The sequence below is a fragment of the Pinus tabuliformis genome, chromosome 3_2 (assembly GCF_031772625.1).
Source record: "Pinus tabuliformis cultivar Carrire ecotype Pingquan chromosome 3_2, CPIR1, whole genome shotgun sequence".
NCBI classification, from domain to species: Eukaryota; Viridiplantae; Streptophyta; class Pinopsida; order Pinales; family Pinaceae; genus Pinus; species Pinus tabuliformis.
In genome coordinates, this window is record NC_142302.1 from 124,513,955 (window position 1) to 124,537,969 (window position 24,015).

General features: G+C 42.0%; 1 protein-coding gene across 2 annotated transcripts in view; it reads right to left on the reverse strand.

The window, feature by feature from the left end:
• Positions 1-24,015, reverse strand: part of CYP59 (cyclophilin 59) — a 305,441-nt gene that overhangs the window by 129,730 nt on the left and 151,696 nt on the right. The window lies entirely within an intron of this gene.

Genomic DNA, 24,015 nt, shown 5'->3' on the forward strand with positions numbered 1-24,015 from the left:
ACTATGGCTAAATTGTTTTATTATAGACACACTTGGTTTCATGTTTGATCATATTGTGTCGCGGAATTGGGTAGTCTCTTGAGGGTCTATGTCTAAATGTGTATTTCCCCTTCTAAGGGTTGAATTAATTTGTAATATCTTGATGTAAAGAATATTTTAGTGCATGGTTACTCGTAGTTAGACATCATGGCTAAAATATTTGAAGGTCGAAAAAAATAATTAATCCCCTCTAATCATTTAATTAATTTTTCTGGCAAAATTAAATAAAATTCCTAAGCCAAAAAATTAATTAATTTTGAGTAAAATAAATAATTTGAGAGAAAATAAACTATGTCCAAGTTGAAAATAATCAAAAATTCATGGGTTAAGGAAAAATAACTTTTGGACGACCCCCACCAAAGGAAAAATAGATATTTTAAAAAAAATTGACCCCTTGGACCTTGGTGGTTAAATCAAAGTGAAATTTTTGAGGATATTAGTCCAAAATTTTAATTTTTAGATTAATAAAAAAATGGGTTTTTAAGAGAAATTCGTTTTTTCTTCAAATATAAAAATCAACTGCAAAGATCAAGTTATTTTCAAAGGATGATAAACGGATGAGATTGTTTTAATGAGGATCAAGCCAACTAGTTGTTATTTCCACTTGGAGGTGTTCTATTCTCTCATTTACTATATAAGGAAGCTATTGAGCTCCTCATCTCATCTTTGGATGATCTTTGGATGATGTAATTTATAACATATGTATTAAGCCTTGCTCTATTGGAAATGCATTTCTCATAATAGAAAGACTTTGGTGTTTCAATTTCATGGAGTTCTTCTACATGTTGATATGTGGTATGTGCTAGTGATGTTTTTTATGCTCTATAATATATGTGCTTCATAAAATTGTTATTTCATTCGTTGCATGACAGAACATCTATTGGTATAGGTATCTTGCCGTAGGTGTTGGGTTTAGATCTACAAGTCTAATCTTTTATGATCTAACAATTTATCTTTAAGTTTTGAATAGAGATCTACAGGTACGCTAACCCTTGGTCTCCAAGTTCACAAATTATAGGGAAGAATCAACTGTGTTTGGACTCTGAGCTTTCATTTTGCAAGGTACTTTGCAAAAGGGTTTTGGTCGATGATTTATTTACATACATCATTCATATTTTAAAATCTCTAAAAAAAAATCATCTCTTTCTCTTGTGCTATAACGAAATTTACATGTTATTAAGAGCTAATTTATTTTGTGAATAATGTAAATATTTGTAAATAATTTTTCTAACCCTTGTATTTTAATTTTAAATTTTGTATAGCATTTGGGGTTTGGGGTTTTAAATTTCTTGTATATATTGGGTATTTGGGTTTTCCATTTTCTCATTTGTGCAGGTGGCAGCGAAAGGGTTTAAAGCAGCAATTAATTTTTGGGCTACCCATTCAAGAGAAGGAGGTTGATCTAGGCCCTAGAGGGTAAGATCTAGCCTTCCAGCGAGTCAACATCTAGCTAAAGAGGGAAGTCGTCCAGTCCTTAAAAGACAAAATTTTCTCATTTTTTTGGGGGGATAGAAGACATTTTTAGCCTCCTAGAGGCTATCCGCAGCCCTCTAGGGCACTTTTTCCCTTGCCGCAGCCCTTCGATGGCCTCTTCACCTAACCACAGGCTTTCTTTCCCCTGCGGCAGCCCTTAGAGGGCCTCTTCACCTAGCCGCAAGCCTCATCGAGGCTAGATGCAGGCCTCATTGAAGCTGACCATAGGCATTAGGGCCTTGCCCCATCAAGCCGCAGCCCTAATTGGGCTTGCAACAACCCTTTGAGGGCTTCCTCCTCCTTGTCGCAGGCCTAGAAGGCATTTTTTGTGGCAGTTGCAACCATTGTGGGCTTTTTATGGGGTCGCAGGCCTTAGAAGCCTTGTAGCCCTAGGTCGTAGGCTTTGGAGGCCTTTTTCCCTTAGCTGCTAGCCCTATTGGGCCTTCTTCTTTTATCATTGGGCATTTTTGGCATTTTTGTGGGGTTTGGTATCAAAATTTGACTAAATTTTCGTGGTTGCAGGCCTAAGACATCATTGAAACTTATTTGAGACTAAAATCTATTGTTTTGGATCATAAATTTTGAGTTTACTGGCCTAACAATTTTTTTGCAGATTAACTAGCCTCTTGGGCAAGGGTTTCAACTTTCAAGGGCCAAAGTTCCTAAACAAGCCACCGACCATTCATAAAAGCCCTAGCTTCAGTCATAAGAGGGTTGGTCCACTTAATTTCAAACTAACAAATTGTGTTGCGGGTATGTGAAAGGGTTTTAGTCCAATGGAAGGTCAACTACCCATCAAACTAGGCCTCTAGGCCTAAGGGTTTTCTCTCTAACATTGTCTCTTCCTCACTGTTTTATAAATCAGATCTGAAGTAGGTTGTTAACAGTGACATAATTTCTGAAGTAACACTCTAAACAGACCTGAGAACACATTCATATAAGCTCATAATTAGTGCAAATTTAATCTCAAGTAATAAGAGAGACTTGTTTCATGGTTTCTATGGTTTTCTAGTTGATTTTGGAGAGTTGATATACATTTTCCTGAGTCCGGTATATTAACTTCAACAGTGAATTTTATGAGTTTTGGTACTAAATTTTTGACCTATGCAGTCCTAATACATTTAAGAAGTCATAATAAACTTGGTAACATAAGTGGTTTTGCTCTAAATGGTTTGAACAAATCATTGTTGTCTTACTGGTCACTCTTTGCATTTTGCATCATTGGCATAATTTTGCATCTCAAAAGATTCACATCCAATTGCACATCTCATTGTGAAGCTTGAATAATTGTTAATTTTCTAAAAGATCATTGCTCATCCTGCTTTGGTTGCATTCCATAGTTAAGTCATTGTTAGTAATCTCATCTCAAAGAAGATTAACTTGACAATGGCATTCTCTTGCAAGTAACCTGTTGCTTCTAATTGATAAGCAACATAAGGAATTGGTTGCTAATTGGATAAGAGCATTATCTTGTTTCATGAACATTGTGATCTAAAGTTAATCTTGTGATATCATCTTCCTTAAGTAATATTGCGATCTTAAATGGATAATCTTATTTCTCATTTTGTTGGGGGAGTCATTAATTTAGGGCTCATTGCTTCTCATTGGTTATCTACTTAGAGCATTTGTCAAATTTTAAGATTGCTAATCATTGAATAGATCTTGGAGAGATTTATTCTTGGGCTTGTTCCATTAGCACATTGTCTTATCTTAATTCATATTGTTTCTATAATTGCTCTCTTAAAGTACTTATTTGTGCCTTTTGAACTTAACAACATAACCATCTAATTTAATTGAAAGTACTTAAGAGGCTCATCTAATAAACTCATTTAAGACATTCACTCATAACTTGCACTTTATCTTAGGATTAGTTGTGTATTAATCAATTTACCTCCAAGCATAAGCTTAGTTGATAGAAAGATAGGATCATCTTTCTCACCCAGCTTGCAAAATTTAAACTCTCACTTGTCGTTTACATGGTGACCTTGCAATCTTCAGGGCCACAGTCCCTGCAGCATTACAGCATTCGGGTGATTAGAACTCTAGGGGAGGTATTGTTAATCAAGCCATAGCTTGCTTCCACTGGGTTTCTGTCCACAACCTACATTTGAGACTAACTCCAAAACAGTTGAGAGAAAGGATTCACTTAGAACAGGCATATAGGAGAGCTTTCATCCTAGCAACAATTGTTCATCTGGTAGCTTGGTATCTTAATTCACATTGCGCAAGTAATTTGACTCCTAAGGCATTGGTCTCATACTTAAAAAATTCTTAAATCTAATCAAATATGCTAAATAATTTTGACTTGCCAATCAATTTTAACCAAGTTGCTACGCCATTCAGTTGTGTCTCCCCAACTCATTATTTCATCCATAGGGACTACCCCTAAGAGTCTCAATACGAAGGGAATCACTGAGAATGAATAGATCAATGATTTAGGCATGACGTGATTCCAAAAATCCCATTCAAGGAGAGACACAACAATAGCTCAATGCTTCAAGGTAGCTAAACACTCTCCAAGAAAGGCCTAGGAGGAGATCAAGACTTAGGGTTTGAGATATGTGACGATAATATGTATTCCTAAGATCAAGGCTCCAAGTGATAGAGTAGGACCTATTAGAGAAGTTCTACGTGATGCTTTGATACTTCCATGCCACGATCTCTTGGTTCCAAGTTATAGTTAGTAATCAACTCTTCTATAATAACAACTCTTAAGACATCTAAAATAAATTTATATCAACTATTGTGTCCAAAAAAAAAATTGTTGTTTCACTGCTTCGTTATCATATTCCCTTCTGAACTCTCAATGCTATATAGGACCATATGTTAGTTTTTGTAGCATCGAATGGTGTTTTAATACAAAACTTTGAGGAGAGGCTAAAACACAGGAAATCTCCAAAACCTGGAAAACATTTCTAGAAATTCCACCTAGAGGTAGCTCAATTAAATTAATTGACCATCATTTAAATTTTTCCTAAGTCTAACTTAGGTTAATTAATAGGAATTAATTGAGAAATGTGAGAATTCTCTAGAAACTCACACGAATCAACTCAGAAATTATCTCAGCCATCGATAATGATTTAATCATGGTCGTTGGTAACCCAACTGGAGATTATAAGAGGAGGTTGATGGGGTTGATGAAGAATACACAGAGCGAGAGCCGATAGATCGAGTTCCTTGGCAAGTTGAGCTATCCAACTGCAGAGGTCGAGCAAAGGAAGAGAGTTCGAGCCAGAAGAGATGCATAGGGGCAAAAACAATGATTTTGGAGGAGATTCCCAGTTTCAGAGAGTCAGGAAAAAAGGTCATATTATTTCTCCAAGAGGTTGCGCAGGGGCTATGCAGAGCCTCAAGAGGGCAGTTTGATTTAACTGAGCAGGAGGAGGATTCATTTGTCAGAGTCCGAGATAATTTTCTAGAGCAACAGCATTCAATCAGAGGCAAATTCAAGGTAGGATTTGGTTGAGCGTTTGAGGCTCTACGCAAGGGTGATGCAGGTGTTGCGCAGAGGGGTCCGAGTTTGCTAGTTCGAGTAGCCAGACTAAGCCAAGATTGCTTATGGAGGAGGGTAAATTCCCTCAAATATTTTAGCCAATATTTCTCTCAAGAAAGATCGCCAATCTGGCATCCATTTCATTCTACTCAGAATTTCACTGCTACATAATAATAAAAACCCTCAGTTGGTACACCAGTTTTCCCACAATGGATTTTTTCGGGGACATTTGTCCAAAAATAACTCTGTCAAAATTCTTATGTGTGCTAGCATTTTCTCACTTTCCAACATTTTATTTTCCACAATGTTTTTACGGTGAATATTGCAGTTGTGATTTTATTCGTTGTTTGTCGCAACTAATAAAGTGTTTAACAATTAATCAGTTAGAAGAATAATTCCCAGTTGCTGCAATAATTGTAAATTTTCACATGTTATCAAAGAAAGTTTGAAGGATCAGAGGCTCAAAGACGAAGAGGGAGAAATCCGTTGTCCAGAGGGAGCAGCAGCACGAATTTCTCAAGGGTTGCGTAGCGCCTACCCAGGCAGTGCGAATTGTTGAACAGGGGGTCGAATTTCCAATTGCAGAGTGCAAAAAGGGTCGATTTGCCTAAGAAGTGACTCCAGCGGGTAGAGGAAACAATAGCTCAGTATTTTCGTAGAGCAGACTCTTGGTCTGGGCACAGAGGGTTTGCAGCAGATTGCTATAGCAGATTCAATGTCGAGTGGAAGAGAAAGTGCACACAAAATTATAATCAGGATATATGTTGATTTTTTAGTAGCTTGGGAGGTACTCCAAGACCTAGGATTCAGGAATTGGAGGACAAAGAGCTATGACAGTCACTTGTGGGCTTGGAACCCAATGTAGGGGTTTTGCACCCATCAGGATTTGGGTCAAAACCATGATGAATTTGCGCATGAGAAAATTTGAGGTGATAGAGCTTGGCGAGATGATTCCAACGCTCCAAATATCACTCAAAACGGAGCTCTAGAAATAACGTTATGAATTTTTGAAGTTGTCATTAATATCTGGACAAGACAAGTCATCTAGGCTTGAGGAATTCGTTTAATAGACATGACCCTTCATCAATTCGTGGAGCCCTTCTATTTGTGTATAAATAGGAGGTGAGTGGAGGACATTTCGTCATCCATTTGTGCAACAAAATACAAGGGAAAAGCTCGTAGAGGAGAGGGAAACTTATGTTGAGGGTTGCAACTAGGAAAGGGGCAGACCAACGAAGGAAAGCATTGTTTTAGGGTCACTGTGTGGAGGCCGAGTTGTTGTTTGGAGGGCCGAGGTAGAGGAGGTATGTTCTGGGCTATTTGTGAAGGTTTTGGTGGCTGGAATTACCTTTGTTTGGACAGCATAAGCTACAGGTCTGTATGCAGGAAGGTTGAGCCCTAAATAGAGGGTTGTTAGGTGTGTATAGGGGTTGGTTTTAGCCCTATACTCCAACGTGGGACAGCAACAAGGATGAGAGACCATGCCGCAGTTGTAGGAGGTTGTTAAGGGTGCTTGGGTGGGCTAACAAGTGGTTATTGGAAGCCCTAACCAGACTGCCTCATCACAGCAATTCACTTCAGTTTGGAACAGCAGTAAAAAGGGATGTTTTGACTGAGTTTTGTCTTGTATTGGGTCATTGTTTCGACTAGTTTTGGATCAGTTTTTCTAGCAGCCTGTGGGAGCCAATTTGGAGGGTTGATTTGGTGATCAAGAGCCTTCATAGGAGCAGATCTGGTAGTGGAGGATTGGGAACCATTGATCTGGTGGAGGGCAGCGTGTTGGCTACCCAAAGTAGCCCTACACAAGCTATCTTGACGTTACAAAGAAGAATTGAAGATTGCGTGAAGATTGGTGCCAAAAGTGCAACACTTTGATGGACAAAAGTGACTGCTAGCCTGGCAAATTGGAGCTTGGGCATTGGCCAACCTAGAGAGCAGATTGGATCAGCATGTGTACATGCAGCAGAAGTGACTTGCAGCAGTGTTAGGTGGCAACCCTCCTGGAGTCTCAATGTTTTATCCTTTGAAGGGCTACGGGGTAGCTAGTGAGCAATACAAAAGCGAAGGACCAACAGGACAAGATACGACACCCTTCTATCTGATGAAGTGCCTTGAAGCACTACAATCAATAAGCCAGATTCCCAAAGAATCTGAAGGAGAGGGACAATACAAGATAACGCTTCTTTATCTTATCAAAAACAACATTTGATTCTTCATACCTGGGGTTCCTTGCTTTCTTTGAAGAGTGGGCCATTTCCTTCATGACCTGCATTACCTATCATTCCTTTGCTCATTGAAGATGTCCCTGGAATGAATGTTATCTTCATCAAGAGATGTGTCTCTGCCATTCAAACACTCCTTCGCATAATGGCCAAACTTATTGCAACCAAGGCATCTGCCTTTCCTTCCACCCTTAGATTCGAACTTCCCAATGAAGTGATCTTTAGTAGGCCATCAAAAACTTTTGTTGCGCTATTCTGATAATATTCTCTGCTTCGACTTCACCCTCAATGAATTTGAAGAGAGATAAGGAATCCATTGATCCTTTTGTCCTTTCCCAACTGTCTTCGGTGATTGCTCTTTCACTCTTGCTTAGGCATTGTCTTCACTTCAGCTCTGATACCATGTTAATTTTAGGTATGTTCTATGCTTAGAGCAATTTATTTCAATTTTCACAGTTAGCTCCATATCTTTTCCAGATTAGCAATCACATCAGCATTAAAGTAACCTGCAGATAGAACATAAACATAAATCGCAAAAGACAAGCCAAGACAAGAGGACACAAGATGTGGTGCTAGCCAGGGACAAACCCCAATGTGGGGAAACCCTTGATCAATTCTTCTTATATGTTCTTCAATAGTTCAGCAGAGAGAGAGAGAGAGTACGTTTACAACAAAAGTCAACACTTTGACTTATCTAGATAAGAGCATAGATCATCTCTAAGAAGATGATACATGAGATCAGTTGAAGACATGTTGCTTCAACTAATTCTCCAAGGTGACTCCTTCACCTATTGTTGTGTTGCATTTCGTCATCACACTGCACCTCACCGCGCTGCACCATGCTGCACCCATCATCACTATGCTGCATCTCATCACGCTTCATTAATCATGACTCTACCCATCACTGTACTGCATTATGTGTCATTGTTGCACCATGTTGTCCTCCTGACCTATGTGTTGGTTGCACCTTGCTTGCTTGTTGTCCCTAGCATGCTTGTTGTCCTTGCATGCTAGTTGTAACATTGCATGCTTGGTGCATTTGCTGATAAATACCATACATTGTCCCAATGTTAGTTAGTTGTCCCTTGCATGTTGCTCTCCTTCGGAGACAGATGCTCTGGTTGTTTCAACAGTTCCCGATAGTTCTGGTAGTTCCTGTTATTCTCGGCAGTCCCGGCAATCCCAGCAGTCTTGGCTTTTCCGACAGTTCCAGCTTTTCCGACAGTTCCAGTGTTTCCAGCTTTTCCGGCATTTCCGTCTTTTCTGGCAGTTCCAGCTTTTCCGGCTTTTCTGGCATTTCCATCTATTTTGACAGTTCCAGCTTTTCCGGCATTTCCGTCTTTTCTTGCAGTTCCAGCTTTTCCGGCATTTCCGGCTTTTCCGGCTTTTCTAGCAGTTTCGGCTTTTCCAACATTTCCGGCATTTCCGAGAGTTCCGGTTTTTCCGGCAGTTCTGGCTTTTCTGGTTTTCTGGCAATTCTAGCAGTTCTGGCATTTCCAGCTTTTCCGACAGTTCCGGCTTTTCTGGCTTTTCGACAGTCCCAGCTTTTCTGGCAGTTCCGGCTTTTCGACAGTCCCAGCTTTTCTGGCTTTTCTGGCAGTTCCGGCTTTTCCGGCAATTCCAGCTTTTCCAGCTTTCTACCCTCTGGATCAGGGCAACGTTATTCCTTAGGATCTCTCCTCCTACTAAAACCCAAAGACAAGTAGAGAGAGGAAGAGATCCCAAGTGTGTTGAAATGACTTGAAGGCCACCTCTATTTATATTAAAACGTTGAGCACATGTGGGGTTTATTTGGTTGCTGGCCGACCTTGATGAATTGTCTTATAACGCAAATAAATTCATAACTCCATGAATACTTATCAGAATCAAATGATCTTTAGATCAATCCTACACCTCTCGATGAGAGGGATCCAAGAAAAATATCAGCTGCCATAAATAAGATGACCCACATGGAGTTTGGCCCTAGTTGCCAATTTTAACATTGGGGTACAAAGCAACAGATTGTACAAGTTGCAGTTCGAATCTCCAATGGCACTAGTTAGCAGTAGCAGTGACAATGGCAAAGACCTAAATGAATTATGGCATAGGAGGATGGGACACTTACACCATGGAGCACCTAGGACGCTCAAGGAGATAGTGACAAGTGTTCTAGAATTAGGCACAGAACATGATGATGTGTGCAAGGGGTGCCTTCTTGGGAAATATGCTAAGGCAGCATTCCCAATGAATGACAAGAAGGCAGATTGTGTGTTGCAACTTATACACTCAGACATTTGTGGCCCTATATCCACTAGATCCCAAGGAGGTTACAAATATTTTGTTACCTTCATTGATCACCATTCCAAGAAAACCTAGATCTATTTCTTAAAGACCAACTATGAGGTCTTTGATCACTTCAAGGAGTTTAAGGCTCTAGTGGAGAATGCGAAAGGGAAAAAGATCAGGACACTCCACTCAAACAACAGAGATGAGTACACAGATAGTGACTTCACAGGGTTCTGTGCGAAGGAAGGCATCAGAAGGGAATGGACACTTCCATACAATCCACAGCAAAATGGGGTAGCGGAGAGGAAAAATAGATCTATAGTCGGGGTTGCAAAGGCGATGTTATATGACCAGGATTTCCCCAGGTTCTTATGTGCAAAGGCATGTAACATGGTTAAGTATATTCAGAACAGGATTCCTCACAAGGTGTTGGGGAAGATAACACAAGAAGAAGTTTTCTTTAGGAAGAAGCTAGGAGTCAGTCACTTCAGGATCTCTGGTAACATAGCTTATTGTCATGTACCAGATGAGAAGCACACCAAGTTGGATCAAACTACAAAAAGACGTTATTTCATTGGGTATAGCGAAATCTCTAAGGCATCAAGGATCTATGTTCCTAGTAGAAGGAAGATAATAGTGAGACAAGACATGAAGTTCACGAAGGACGGAGCCTTCAAGAAGTCTCGCGAGATGCCAGCAGGTGATCAGAGTGAGCCAGTAGAAGCTCTATTGGTCCAGCAGCAGGGGCAGCCGCTAGGACCGTTGCAAGGACAGTCACAGGGATCTAGTACAGTTACTAGTACTAGCATATCCTCAAGCGTAGGTGATATAGTGAGTTCGCAGCAGAGGCAGGATGAGGAGTTGGTTGAACCTCCTACCACTAGTGGTTGAACCAACAGGGAAGTTTGTCATACATTGAGAGATGCAGAGGAGTTCATTGGAGCTCCTAGGATGAACAAGGGAGAGCAAAGAAAGCCAGACAGGTACCAGGCATTGGTTGCACAGGTCGAAGAACCTTGCATCTATCAGGAGGCTGCACAGCATCAGGCGTGGATAGATGTCATGGTAGAGTACAGTTCTATCATGACAAAATATGTTTGGAAGGTAGTGTCGAGGCCTGAGGGCAGGTCAATTGTCGGTTCTCGTTGGATCTACAAGATCATGTACGCTGCAAATGGCAGTGTGGAGAAGTACATGGCTAGGCTCGTGGCAAAGAGGTATGTGCAAAAAGAAGGGATAGATTATGAGAATACCTTCACACCAGTTGCCAGATATACTCCTATCTGATCAGTTATATCCGTAGCAATGCATATGGGATGGCAAATTCACCAGATGGACGTCAAGACAACATTCTTAAACTCGGTGATAGAGGAGGTATACATCGAACAGTCAGAGGGCTTCGAGACACATGAGAGGCGCACACACGTGTACAGACTGAAGAAAGCTCTATATGAGCTCAAACAAGCTCTCAGGGCATGGTATGGTCGGATTGACAGCTACTTCTAGCAGATGGGATTCGTCAACAATGACATAGATCACAACGTAGATCACCAACTAGAGGAAGATAGATGCATCAGAGAACAAGGATGTTGACCTCGCCTTGTATAGACAGCTTTATCTATTCTCTCATGTATCTTGTCAACACTAGGCCAAACATCTGCTTAGCAATCAACACTCTCAGTGAGTTTATGGTGGAACCGAAGAGATTGCACTGGACAGCGACGAGGCACATTTTGAGGTATTTGTGCGGCGCAATAGAGTATGGGTTGAAATATACCCAAGGGGATGATGTCAGAGTATGTGAATTCACAGATGCAGATTGGGCAGGAAGTTCAGTGGACAGGAAAAGCACCTCAGAGTAGTGCTTCAGCATTGGATCGAGGATGGTTTCTTGGTTCAACAAGAAGCAGAAGTCAGTAGCACTGAGCTCTGCAAAAGCATGTATATGGCAACTAGCATAGCCACATGTGAAGTTATATGGCTTTGAAAGTTGTTAGTGAGCTTGTTCAGGCAGAGGATGGAGGCAACAAGTGTCTACTGCGATAATCATAGTTGCAGCAAGCTCTCTGAAAATCCATTATTTCATGGTAGGTTGAAACACATAGATATTCAATGTCATTTCATCAAAGATTGTGTGTAACGTGGAGCAGTCTAGCTACAGTATGTTCCCACAAAAGAGCAGGTAGTTATATACTCATGAAATCTCTAAGAAGAGTCAAGTTTGTCTACTTCAAAGAGCAGATGAGTATAATGGAGAACCCGTTTAAGTAGCAAGGATAAAGTATTTTGGATCTCAAGTCGCAGTCGTTGCAGCAGCAACAGCAGCTTGAGAGGGAGTTGTTGGCATTATGGCTAATGTGTTGTCCTTGATGGCAACCTACTTGATAAAGATGTCAACATTATCATAACAGGATGATTATGCAAGCTGGAACAGATGCTACAGTAATGATTAATAAAGAAATGACAGATTGAAGACAGATGGATGTTGAATATAAAGTTTGGGAAAGTATAAGCGGATCCTACGCAGAAGGGTCGTGTACATACACAAGTATTGTGAAGAAAAATCGCGTACAGAATACACACCATGGTAATTTGAATACCAGGGGTCTTTACCATGATATTGGCCCATAGTAATGAATGTGACAACGGTTATTTGATTCCGTCAAAGAATACCAAAGGCATTACTAAGGGTTTGGCCTAAGGTATTGGCTAAGGCTAAAGCTATATAAGAAGATGGCAATCAAAGTGTTAGGTGTGCAAGTATTGAGTTGCCTATGAATGATTTGATCTGAAATATGTTGGCATGTATGCTTAATTGATTTATTCGCTGCAAATGTGTAATATTGATGAAACTGTGATACTATGATCTAAACGATTTATTCAGAAGTATGTAGTATTGGCAGTCAAGATTGCTTAAAGTGAAATTGTGTTTGCAGCGAAAGTTTTCCAGATATGTACGCAGGTATGTTTGGGCATAGTCGTATACATAAGCGAATCCACCTCTGAAGGGTCATGTATATATTTTGCGAAATATTTTCAGTATGTGCAGATTTGTACACAGGTGTTGTGCATGGTAAGCGCGTACATACGTTGATATTCCTTGTGGAAGTCGCGTACACAAACCAGGGTTTGATCTGATGATTGATGCTTACAAGTCTAATGATTGATGTTTACAATTGATGTTATCTAATTTACTTGTTGTTGTCTGTCGATGATGTCTTTATCATGATTGAGGTGACTCGGTTGAATGGTTCTAGTTTAATGGCACAAAAGTTTGACTGAGTCTATAATCTATAATTGGCTCAGAAATTTGTGATTGATTCAATGATTTGTAGTTGGTGAAATGGTCTATGAATTGTTCAGTGATTAAGGATTTAGTGTTCAGCATTCTGAAATCTGTATGCACATGTTATACAGAGAAAACGCGTATATACGCGAGCCTTATTCAGTACAGTCACGTACATAATTTAATATTTATTGTTTCTGGTTGGGTTTTGCATTCAATGACTTGATACTTCAGAATTTCAGTTGATTTACAGTGTCAGAAGTGTCTCAGATTCAGTGCTTCAGTTTGTTTAGGTTTATGGTTGATATGGGTCTAGTTTGAAAATTTGATGAAAGGTGGCCTATAGGTTGTGTGATGATTGTTTGACGGTGGATCCAGTTTGAAACATTCTGAAAAGTGGTCCACAAGGAGCTGAGGGTAGCAGCTTTCAGAAAAAGGGTAGGAGCTCCCTTCTGGTAGGAGCCAGTAAACGAGTTCAGGGGGTTGTAACTCCCTTCCAGAGGGTGATGGAAAACGAGAGAAGACGGTATCCTTCTACAGGTCGATGCCTACGTACAGACAAGAATCTGCATCAGTACAAATGTAATATTTTTCTTTATATTATAAGAAAGAAGACAGAAACAGTAGCAGAGGTGGTTTTCTCTCACATTGGGTTTCCATCTAAAATCCTTGTGTTCCATGTGTGTTTGTTGTGATTTCTTTATGTTATTTATTGCATACTATAAGTAATTAATCTACTGATGCACTAATTGAAGATAATTGTCTGATAGAATACATAAAAATCAGTAAATTGGATATACGTTGGTGTCTCTCTTTGAAGTAGCGTACATACGCAAATTGCCTTAATAACAGTAGTGTATATTTTTCAGAATATAAAATTTGGAAGTTTTGAATTTAAAATACTGATTCACAACCCCCGTCCCCACCCCTCAGTGTTTCTCCCAACAGGAGTATTAGTTGATTTGTAGAGTAGATGCAGAGTTGGTAGTAGTACAGGTTGTACAGTGAAATGTCAGCAGCAGCAAAGATGTAGCATGGCTCAACTACAACCAGTAGCAGATGAATCAGAGATAGCGCAGTGGTTGATGGACAGTGGCAGGCAGCTACAGTTGTCAAACATCGACAGTGTGGATGGGAAGATGATGTAGAGACAGGAGGTTGTAGTAGTGCAACTCTAGAACACCTTCCTCGCTAAGAGGGAGTGGTAGTTTTTGTAGCATCGAATGGTGTTCTAGTCTCAAACTTTGAGGAGAGGCTAAAACACAGGAGATCTCTAAAACCCAGCAATCGTTTTTGGATATTCCACCTAGAGATAGCTCAATTAAGTTAATTAACTATCATTTAAATTTTTCCTAAGTCTAACTTAGGAAAATTGGTTCATTACTAGGAATTAATTCAGAAATGTGAGAATTCTCTAGAAACTTAAACGGATCAACTCAGAAATTATCCCAGCCATCAATAACAATTTAATTATGGTCATTGGTGATCCAATTGGAGATTATAAGAGGAGGTCGATGGCGTTGATGGAGAATACATAGAGCGAGAGTAAGTAGTGTAGAAATTTCTCATTTCCCACCCATGTTTTCAGTTTCTCCTTATTTCTCCCATATAGTTAAATGCCCTTTCCCATAACCATACATTTAACAAGCTGGAAAAAATAAATTCGCTGACAACACAAATTCTGGAAATTTTACAGAATGCTGGAAATTGCAGAAATAAAAATCAGCAGCAATACACAGCCATTAAAACACATTTAAACACTAAGATTTTTTGTCAATGTGACCCTGGAAAAACCCCCTACAACTCTTGGGGAAAACCAGTTTGAGAGCTCTTCTTTATTTCTGGAAAATGCCTTTTTACAGTAAGAGAAATATTCAGCAAAAATCAGCAAGCAAACTTTTACAACTTATCTCAGCCTTGCTGAAACTCCGCCTTGCTGAAACTCCGCCCTGCTGAAACTCTGCTGTACAGACTTGCTGAAACTCAGCCTTGCTGAAACTCAGCCTTGTTGAAACTCAGCTGCTGAAACTCAGCTGCTGAAACTCAGCTGCTGAAACTCCGCTGCTGATACTCCGTTGTTGATACTCCGCTGCTGAAACTCCGCAACTCACTGTCCAGAAATCTCCCTTGCTCTCTTGCTCTCCTTCTCTCAATCTGCTCATGAAAGAATTAATGACCATTTTCCTCATTTTCCTCCTTTAATCTAACCCCAAGTGACTTTTGGGTGATCCAAGTAACTTTTGGGTGATCCCTAAATCCAATGGCTGAAATAGATTGAGATCTAAGGCTGAGATTAAATACTCATTTAAATCTCACTTTTTATTTTTTAATTCACCCCACTTTAATAAAGACCCACTTAGTCATTTATTTCCAAAGTCACTTTTCCTTTCTAATTTTTCATTGATTTTATAAAAGTCACTTTAAAATTAGACTTAGTAACTTTATCACTAAAAGTCACTTTTTAATTAGCTTTAACTTTATAAAATTATAAAGTCACTTTAGAAGAAAAATTAAATTCTTTTGGACACTTTTCCCTAGGCCAAAGATCAAAGCCTAAGGGAACCACCTGTCCTCCGGTACCAAATTTCAACACTCCCTCTTACTGAGGAAGGTGTTCCTCACCACACCCATCTTGTCTCTTAAGTAGACATGCTTACCCCATGGTAAGGCTTTGGTAAGAATATCTGCAACCTGCTCATCAGTGGAAATATACTCAAGCTTCACAGCTCCCTTCTGAACATAGTCTCTGATGAAATGATATCTGATCCTAATATGCTTTGACCTGTCATGAAATACTGGATTCTCCGTGAGTTTAATGCAACTCTGATTATCACAGTAAATCACTCAAGGTCTCAACGCCTGACCAAATAAGCCAAACAACATCTTGCGAAGCCAGATAGCCTCACAACTAGCTAGACTGGCTACCATATACTCTGCTTCTGCTGAACTCAGTGCTACTGACTGCTGCTTCCAGCTGAACCATGACACTACTGCTGAACCCAACCCAAAACAGCACCCTGAAGTGCTCTTCCTATCAGAAGCACAACCTGCCCAATCAGAATCAGTGTATCCTGCCAATCTCACTCCATCTCCCTGCCTGTAGTCCAGACCATAATCCACTGTCCCCTACAAGTACCGCAAAATGTGTTTTGCAGCCACCCAGTGAACCTTCCTAGGCTCACACATAAACTGACTAATTGTGTTGACTGCAAAACAGATATCTGGTCTAGTGTTGACCAAATACATCAAGGAACCAATCAACTGCCTGTACAATGTGGGATCCACCAACTCGGAATCCGAAGCATGAAGCTTCTTCCAGTTGGTGATCATTGGTGTCGACATGGGTCTACAATCCTCCATGTGGAATCTACTAAGGATGTCCACAATATACTTCCCCTGCCCCAGGAAGAAATGCCCCTCCTCCTGCCACACCTCCAAGCCCAAAAAGTAATGCATCAAGCCGATGTCCTTCATCTCAAACTCCGTCGCAAGATCTCTCTTGCAGTGCTCTATGAGTCTCTCTGCACCTGTAATGACCAAGTCATCCACATACAGCACCAGAATGAGAGGCTCCCCACCAATCACAATAAAGTAAAGGTTTGAATCTGCCTCACTCTTTGTGAAACCCATCCCCTGCAAATATGTATCTATCCTGGAGTACCAAGTTCTGGGAGCTTGCTTCAGGCCATAAAGGGCCTTATTTAGTCTGCACACATAGGACTCCTTCCCATGCACCTCAAAGCCCTGTGGTTGCTCAATGTACACCTCCTCCTATATGAAGCCATTGAGAAATGCAGTCTTCACATCCATCTGGTGGATCTTCCAACCCATCTCTGCTGCTATCGATATAATGGAGCGGATCGAAGTATATCGAGCCACGGGAGCGAAGGTCTCCTCATAATCAACTCCCTCTACCTGGGAGAACCCTCTAGCCACAAACCTTGCTTTGAATTTCTCAATGCTGCCATCTGCAGCATGCTTTACCTTGTAAAGCCATCTGGAAGTAACCACAGATTTGCCCTCAGGCCTCGGCACCACCTCCCAAACATCATTCTTCATGATAGAAGAATACTCCTCCTGCATGGCCTCTCTCCAGACCTGCTGGCTAGCTGCCTCCTCATAGCTAGAAGGCTCAGAGTCAAGGATGCTGGTAACCATCGCCATATAGCTACAAAACCTCTCAGGTGGTCTACTCTCTCTGACCGGCCTCTTCGGCTCAGCAACAGATGAGGCATCTCTCAAGGTGTCCTGAAGCCACTTGGGCTTTCTCTTCCCTGAGCGCACTTCTCCCACCGGAGAATGAAACTCCTCCTCATCATCATCAGGAGCCTGAACTCCTGACTGTCTGTCTGCTGTCCTCCTGCCTGCACCTAAACCTGTAAAAGCTGAGGTACCGTGTGAACTGTCCATCAGTGGACTCCCTAGTGAACTGCTCTGCATGCTGCCCGGAGCACCACCCCTCTGGCTCGGTGAGCCACTGCTCACTGACAGACCTGACATCCTCATAGATGTACCTCCCGATCCTCCTGATCCCTGCCCACTGGATCCCTGCGACTGACTCAACTGCTGTTGAGGGTCTGGCTGATCCAGATACTCTAACTCCCGTGACCTCCTAAAGGCCATGTCCTCCTCGAACTTCACATCCCGTCTGACAACAACTCTCCTCTGTGCAGGAATGTAAATCCGAAAGGCCTTTGAGGTCTCACTGTAGCCCACAAAGATACCCTTCTCTGCGGTGGGCTCTAGTTTAGTCCTCTTTTCCTTGGGTATATAGGAGTATGTAATGCATCCAAAGATATGAAGATGACCAATATCAGGCTTCTTCCCAGAAAAAGCCTCCTCCGGAGTCATGTGCCCCAAGGCACGATGCGGACTCCTGTTCTGCAAGTAAACAGCTGTGTTGCAGGCCTCTGCCCACAAAGAACAATGGCAACCCCTGATCATGTAACATGGCTTTGGCAGCCCCTATGATGGATCTGTTCTTCCTCTCTGCAACCCCGTTCTGCTGGGGGTTGTAAGGAACAGTGAACTCCCTCCTAATGCCTACCTCCGCACAATAATCAACAAACTCTCCAAGGGTGTACTCTCCTCCATTGTCCGACCTCAGCGACTTGATCTTTCGACCTGTCTGTGTCTCCACAAGAGCTCTGAACTCTTGAAACCGCTTGAAGACCTCACTCTTGGTCTTCAAAAAATAAATCCAGGTCCTCCTGGAGTGATCATCAATGAATAAAACATAGTACTCATATCCACTCAAGGAAACATGAGACATCCGACCGCTCACATCGGAATGAATCAAATCAAGTATCCCGGTCGCTCTGCTGTCACTGCTGGGAAAAGGGGATTTGGCAAACTTGCCCATCGCACAACCTCTGCAAGTATCAAAGTGATCAGTACTGAAATCTGGCACACCTGTAGTGATCTCCCGCAATGTCCTCAAGGTTCCATGATACATATGTCCCATCCTGCGGTGCCAAATCTCACACAGCTCAGAATTGCTAGCTCTGCTGTCGGTACTACTGCTCAATGCCAAAAGGGGTTGGAATGCAAACTTGTACACCTTTGCATAGCGTACACCTATCACTCTAGCTGAATCAGCTGGAGTGCCCCTGGGATACATCAACACCTGTCCTCCCCTGAACAGTACCTCATATCCTATGTCCTCCAAAGCTGAGACGGATATGAGGTTCTTCCTCATCCCTGGCACATAAAGAACATCTAACACTTTCAAGGGAGGTTTGGACTCCCTCTGAAATATCAGTGTCCCCACCCCGACTGCTCTAACAACTCTGTCATCACCGAGTACTACCTCTATATCAGTGCCACTCTCTGAAAGCTCTGAGAAGTACTCACGGACTCCTGTCATGTGACGTGAAGCCCCACTGTCCACATACCAGATACCTGAAGATGCTCCGCTAATCGAGGGAAAAGCATGCTCCCTCTGAACCTGTGTGGCAGGTGATCCTGCACTAGAGGACTCACACATAGTGAACGCAAACTCCCGGTCAAAACGACCTGCAAAGTCCTCAATCTCTGCTGAAGCTGCCACGTCTTGGTTCTTCCCCTTCTTCTTCTTCTCCGGACACACAACTGCATAGTGTCCCATCTTTTGACAATTCCAACACTTCACCTTGGAATAGTCCTTCTGTGTGTTCCCCTGTTTACCTTTACCTTTGCCTTTGCCCCCACCACTGCTTGTGGAAGTCTGCTTCTTCCCTTTGTCTTTCTTGCCTCCTGCCACCAGTGCTACATCCTCATCCTGCTCAACTGGCTTGGCTGCCCCAAGCTGACCTTTCCTGATCTCTGTCTGAATGCAATCATCCCAAAACCTCTCCCATGTGGGAAGGGTCTCACGTGCACAAACCCCATCAGCAAAGTTCAACCATGAAAGGGGGAGGCCATTCATTGCAATCTGCACCAACTCAGTCGGTGGAATGGCCTCTCCAATCGCTGCCAACTCATCTCACATTAGTAATCTTTGTGAGATATCCAGCTGCACTATCATTACCCATCTTAATGTTCTTCAACTTCTCCTTCAGAACCATCTTCCGGTTCTCATTGGTACTCTGGTAGAGATTGGACAATGCTGTCCACATCTCATGGGCATTGCTCTTTCCTCTCACATGAGGAATGCAATGGTCTTTGATTCCGTCTAGAATCAGCCTCTTACCCTTGTTGTTCTTTTTATTATAAGTTGTCAACTGAGTAGCATCAGTAGGCACAACAACAGGGTTCTGTCTGGTATGCACCATGATATCCCAGACTTCTGCCTCCTCAAAGATACTCTGCATTCTCTCCTTCCAAACGTTGTAATTTGTATGCCCATCCAACCTATCCTCCACCCTCAATCCCAATGACATCCTGCTGTCCTAAAACTGCAAAATAGCATTGTTGTAGTAAAGATAAAACTGCTGTTTATGAAAAAAATCAGCTTGCTGGAATTTTCTGAGTGAAAAATCAGCAGTTGTAATTTTTCCTTTTGCTGTCCCAAACTGTCCTTCAGCAATCAAGCTCTGATACCATGTAGAAATTTCTCATTTCCCACCCCGGTTTTCAGTTTCTCCTTATTTCGTTATATAGTTAAATGCCCTTTCCCATAACCATACATTTAACAAGCTGGAAAAAATAAATTTGCTGAAAACACAAATTCTGGAAATTTTACAGAATGCTGGAAATTGCAGAAATAAAAATCAGCAGTAATAAACAACCATGAAAACACATTTAAACACTGAGATTTTTTGTCAATGTGACCCTGGAAAAACCCCCTACAACTCTTGGGGAAAACCAGTTTGAGAGCTCTTCTTTATTTCTGGAAAATGCCTTTTTACAGTAAGAAATATTCAGCAAAAATCAGCAAGCAAACTTTTACAACTTATCTCAGCCTTGTTGAAACTCAGCCTTGCTGAAACTCCGCCTTGCTGAAACTCCGCCCTGCTGAAACTCTGCTGTACAGACTTGCTGAAACTCACCCTTGCTGAAACTCCGCTGCTGAAACTCCGCAGCTCATTGTCTAGAAATCTCCCTTACTCTCTTGCTCTCCTTCTCTCAATCTGCTCATGAAAGAATTACTGACCATTTTCCTCCTTTTCCTCCTTTAATCTAACCCCAAGTGACTTTTGGGTGATCCAAGTGACTTTTGGGTGATCCCTAAATCCAATGGCTGAAATAGATTGAGATCTAAGGCTGAGATTAAATGCTCAATTAAATCTCACTTTTTATTTTTTAATTCACCCCACTTTAATAAAGACCCACTTAGTCATTTATTTCCAAAGTCACTTTTCCTTTCTAATTTTTCATTGACTTTATAAAAGTCACTTTAAAATTAGACTTAGTAACTTTATCACTTAAAGTCATTTTTAAATTAGATTTAACTTTATAAAATTATAAAGTCACTTTAGGAGAAAAATTAAATTCTTTTGGACACTTTACCCTAGGCCAAAGATCAAAGCCTAAGGGAACCACTTGTCCTCCGGTACCAAATTTCAACAAGTAGAGCGAGTTCCTTGGCAAATCAAGCTATCCAACTGCAGAGGTCGAGCAGAGGAAGAGAGTTTGAGCCAGAAGAGACGCAAAGGGGCAGAGATAGTGATTCCGGAGGAGATTTACAGTTCCAAAGAGTCAGGAGAGGAGGTCGTATTATTTCTTCAAGAGGTTGCGCAGGGGTTGTGCAAAGCCTCAAGAGGGCAATTTGATTTAGTTTAGCATGAGGAGGATTCAGTTGTCATAGTTTGAGATAATTTTCTAAAGGGTCAAAGGATTCTTTTCAGAGTAGCAGCAATCAGTTAAACACAGATTCAAGGCAGGATTGGGTTGAGCGTTTGAAAGCTTGTGTAGGGATGACAAAGGAGTTGTGCAAAGGGGTCGGAGTTTATCAATTCGAGTAGCCAGACTGATCCAAGATTTCTTGTGGAGGAGGGAAAATTCCCTCAAATATTTTCACTAGTATTTCTCTCAAGAAGGATCATCAGTTTGGCGTCCATTTCATTGTACTCAGAATTCCATTGCTGCATAATAATAAAAACCCTTCAATGTTGTGTTGGTCGTAATGTTCCAAGCTAGGAAAAAGAGTGCTATGCAAAGCGAACAATAAAACAACACCATAAAGTTCAATCAGACCATCAGACCACAAATTTGGCGACCAAACTGCATTGTCTACTCATTTTATTAAATAGGAAGAGGTGTACAATAAGGTGTTGGAATGTGTGCACCTGGGCTTGCTCTAGGCAAGCTAGCAAAAGCCCAAAATGAACAATGGAACACCCTCCTCAAATCTGTTGGTAATCCGACCCAAGAGTTGCGATGTTACAGCCTAGAAAGGTGTTGCTACCTGAAATGATCTATTGTTAGAGCCTTCCCTGTTGCTCAGAAAATTTTGGGAAATTAATTCCAGCCTCTATGCAAGAAACCCAAAATAACCCACAGAGGAATTGGCCAAATGTTGACCTCGCAATTTTGGCCCAAATTCCCCCTAGCTCCTCTAGTTGCTAAATAAGTTGGGATCCATGTTTGACCCCTCAGATCTGCCCAGAAAATTCTATAAAATTAGGAGCATACTCCTTGCCAAAACCCCAGAAAAACCCAGAAAGAGTTTCCCTTGGTTCTAACTGTCAAAAATTGACCCTTCACAACTTGGCCCTCCTCCAAATACGAATTTTGTTGCTATGGTTGATCCTGTCAATCTATGCACTCCCAGCTCTAGCAATCCTCCTCAAATGGCTCTTCAAATGATCTCCCATCTCCCCAGCTCCATATCCCGAGGATAATGTTGCCCCAACAAATCTCATTCCAATGGTTGCACAGTCCCGCGCCGCTGTTAATCTCCCTGCTCTGCGTTGCTACTACTCTCCCTACTGCTGGAACTCAGCCTCCCTGCTGCTATTTTCCTGCTATTGTAACTCGGCCTTCATGTTGCTCCTTTCCCTACAGTTGTAACTCGGCCTCCTTGTTGTTACTTCCCCTGCTGCTGGAACTCGACTACAACTGTTGTACCTCGTCTCCCTATTCTTGGAACTCGACTATAGCTTGATGTAACTCGTCTCCCTGCTACTGCTATGAACTGAGATGAAGAAGAACTCCCTCCTAGGGCTGGCACTCGAAGTCCACCAAAGCAAGGGTTGAGATCTTCACTCGCAGACACTCGTGTGCTAAACATCACAGTAACCCGGCTAAGCAGCTCGAGCAACTAAGATTGAGTTCAATATGTCAAAATATAAGATATCCAAATGAGGAGAGTTGCCTTCCTTACATAGATTTCGTGGAGCACTTTTCCCTCCATTTTCCCTCCATTGTGGGTCCCCCACCTAACCATTGATTCCCCTCCATGCAAATCGAACTAGGGAATGCGTATTCCCCTAGTATAGATGGCCCCCACGTATACTTAACCACATCAAAATAACTTCTCCTAAGTCTAGCCTCCTAATTAAATCGAATGGGCCCCCATCACCTCCAAAATTGGCCCCAGAATGTAGAAATTAATACGACTGCAAAATTATTTAGGAAGGGACATGACAGTCCTCCCCTCCCAAATGTTGTTTGTCCCCAAGCAATTTTAGTGTTGGACACTCAAGTATGTGCTCACCCTCCCAAGTAGCATTCTCAACACTCAAGTATGTGCTCACCCTCCCAAGTAGCATTCTCAACCAGCAAGCTCCTCCAATGTACCAAAAATCGCTTGTCCTCAAGCAATGCCTGAATGAGCATCCTCTCTAACAGCTGCTCCCCACTCTTACTGCAACATGTGCCGAGGTCCCAGATGTGCCACTGAATCGTCCTTGACCTCAGCATTGTCTTGATATGAAAGAATCCTTCAATACCAAGATCCCATGCCATCGTGTCCAACATGAAGCTCCCCTCGCTCCACTCATTATCCTGCCCGGTGCAAGTACCAGAAGTCCCCTACTCCATCAGTGACTAGTTTAAGCCCAATGGAAGATCTGTATGATCTCCCCCTGCAGTAGTCGATGCATCCCTAAAGGTTATTGAGCTATGAAGAGTTGTGATGCCCTAGTTCCCTGCTAGTCCCAAAGTAGTGCCACCATCCTGACACTGCGCTACTTTGATTGTCATACTCCCCATCGTGCGCAAACAGTATCCTCCTCTCCTGGAACCCGATGGTGGAATACTGGAAGAGGCGAGACACATCCTGCCTAGGCATCTTCATGGCACCAAGGCCTACCCATCCAAATCTAACTCCGAACCTATGCAGCAACAGAAAATGTCTGCCTCCCCATATGATGAAACCCTTTGTGAACCCCCACGTGTCATCCTAAGAGCGAACTATATCACTCTCTGCCATGACTCTGCTCATCACGAGTGATCTATCGATCAACTAAATCCCTGCATCCCATAGCCAGACCTGCTACAACATAGCCCTGACAACCGATGGAATCCCTCTGGCCCTCATCTCTAGTCCCTGCATGCCACCCATATATAGGCTCCATATATCATGAACTAATCTGAGGCATGCTAAATTGTCCTATGGCTGCCACTGTGTAGTACTAATGACCACTGGAAACCATGTGTGCCAAATAGATACCCCTGAATACAACCAATAGATGGGTATCTGATACGCACAATCGACTCGGTGTATGCAGATCCATCCTGCTCCTGCCAACCATCGTTGTTGGTTTAGCTACCCGCCCCCTGGAGAATGTGTCGATACGATGTCAAGAACTCAAATACATACTGAACAACTATCTCAGTCATACACGCTATCCTTTGCTCATGCATGGTGCAGA